Here is a 2404-nt window from a genome sequence, read left to right as displayed (position 1 = left end):
CTTTAAACATAATGCGCGCGTTATCCCACAACTCCAGTAATATATTGTGAGTACAATGCCCAGGTAACAAGCGAAAAGAAGCGTCTAATATTCCCATACCAAACGTAAAATGTTCTATTGTATACATTACGTGCACAGGATGCACGGAAAATTTTTCGCACAATGATGAATCGCGTCTGAGAGAAGATATATATATATATATATATATATATAGATCAATCGTAGCGTCGTTGATAACAAAAACGAGATTCGTGTGAACATTTATTATTTAAAGGAAACGTCGGTATGCATTACTTTTTTCGCGTGCGTATCAAGATCCGTTTTAATATAAATTAGTTCTCAAGACACGACAATGAAGCTGTATATGTATGTGTTGATAAATATGATTTGAAATTTTCACATAAAGATACACTTTAAATTAAACATGGAAAAATCAATTTTGCTAAAGTGTCTAAAAATTTAAATAGATACAGATTTGAAAATAATTTTGTTGTAATTACACTGACAGAAATGTTTTCAAAAAATTTAGAATAATCAAATTTTGAATAACAAAGCCTTTTAAATTAAAAAGTTAGAAAGATTTTTGTAAGTCACATATCATACGAAATATCTTGATGTATCAAAATAATTATGTAAGATGTTCAAATATAATGAGCAATGCTACAAAAGTTTTTAACATTTTAACTTGTGAACATTCTATATAATTATTTCAATAGTTCAATAAAATTATTTTCGAATTTGTATCTCTTAATATCTTGTATCTTTAAATACTTTAGCAAAATCATTCTTTTCATGAATAGATCAACTCAGAGTTTTATAATTGCATTTAAAAATAAATTACAAGATGTGATACATTGGATAAAAATTATCTAGCATATATTTTTCTAACTAAATACTTAAAGTGATTGTGTTTATCTCCAATAATATTAGCTTATATCCAAAAACAAATGTTACCTTATATCAGAAAAGACGACGTTTCTCAGAGATAGGACACGAAACACTATATCCTATTTTTCGATAACGCACGTATTTTTAAGATAAAATTGTGGAAAACTTTTACGTAGATTCACAGAATTTTCTCTAGAATTGGATTCCGTGTTTTGCATTACGAGTAATCCTTACTTAAACGTGTGCAAATAGAACTAGAAATAGTTTCGACTTCGACGAAAGCACGATCGGACAAATCGGTAAAATTTCAGGATTTTCGTATATCCTAAGTGTATTTTAAATTTCGCTCATTTGACACGCGTTTTGATATTGTCGTCTTCTGTTTTCCTAGATCATCTCGGGGAGATAAGACACGATTGAATTGTCAAATAAAAGTCACGTCTCAATCTCTATCGATTTTGATGTAATTGAACACTTCACGTCTATATCGATTACCGTTGACTTTTGACACGAGTCAAGAGTTTTTCGTATCAGAAACTTTCGGTTGCCGATAATCCGCGAATCTCTTAAGAAATTAACACTGTCTGGCGCTTAATATTTTTTGAGTCTACGTGTCACAAAAATAGCGGCAAATCGATAGCCTTTGCTCGGGATCTTTGTTGCATCGTTGCATCACAGATGATACTTGCCGCTGTTACGAAAAGTCAAAATAACATACGATAAAATCATCAATGATCTCGATTCAACTTGTGCATCAAGCTGCACAAATGCCACATTCTTTAGCAATCTTGTGTGAACATAAAAAAAAAAAGGATTAGCTTGCATCTTGTACCGTCAATTTTTTGCAAACGTGTACTAAATTATGCGTGACAATTTACGTTACGATATATATCTAAAATGCAATGCAGAAATGCATGCGTGTAGCGAATGAGCTTTAAAACGGTAAGATAAAAATTTATTTAAAAACGAGAGAATTCTCAAAGCCCGAGTTCAGACATTATTATCATCATCTCGAAAATAAGATGTATTATCTGCATTTATTTTCAACCTAATAAGAATGCACTTCAAGAATTAAGTCTGAGACTGATTGCTTGTAACACTTTAAGATACGCTGTAGCGAGCAATACGGCCTTTGGTGCCCCTAGAGGGCAACTGGCAAACGAGACGGCCTTGTAAAAACTGATACTGTTACTTCCGAGATATTGAGAGACTTTCCCAGTAGCTACATTTAATTGCTTACGAAGAAACGGGGTGAGAAAGGAGTCATTATTTACTGAAGAAGCGTGCTGTTTAACATTACGGATGGCTAATTGTCGCTGAATTTATTGTCGACAGCGTTATCAGCGTGTTGGGCGGCTAAGAGCACGTAATTATGATAAATATATAGCTGCTTAAATCGGTCCACTTAGAGTGAATGAAATTAATAGCGTGAATAGTGCACGGGTGGATATAACGTGTTAGGGTCGATTTGTATTAATCTAACATCATAATAAAATTAATATAAATAAATTTCAGA

The sequence above is a fragment of the Atta cephalotes genome (assembly GCF_000143395.1).
Source record: "Atta cephalotes unplaced genomic scaffold scaffold00009, whole genome shotgun sequence".
Lineage (NCBI taxonomy): Eukaryota > Metazoa > Arthropoda > Insecta > Hymenoptera > Formicidae > Atta > Atta cephalotes.
Note: the sequence above shows the minus strand (reverse complement) of the source record.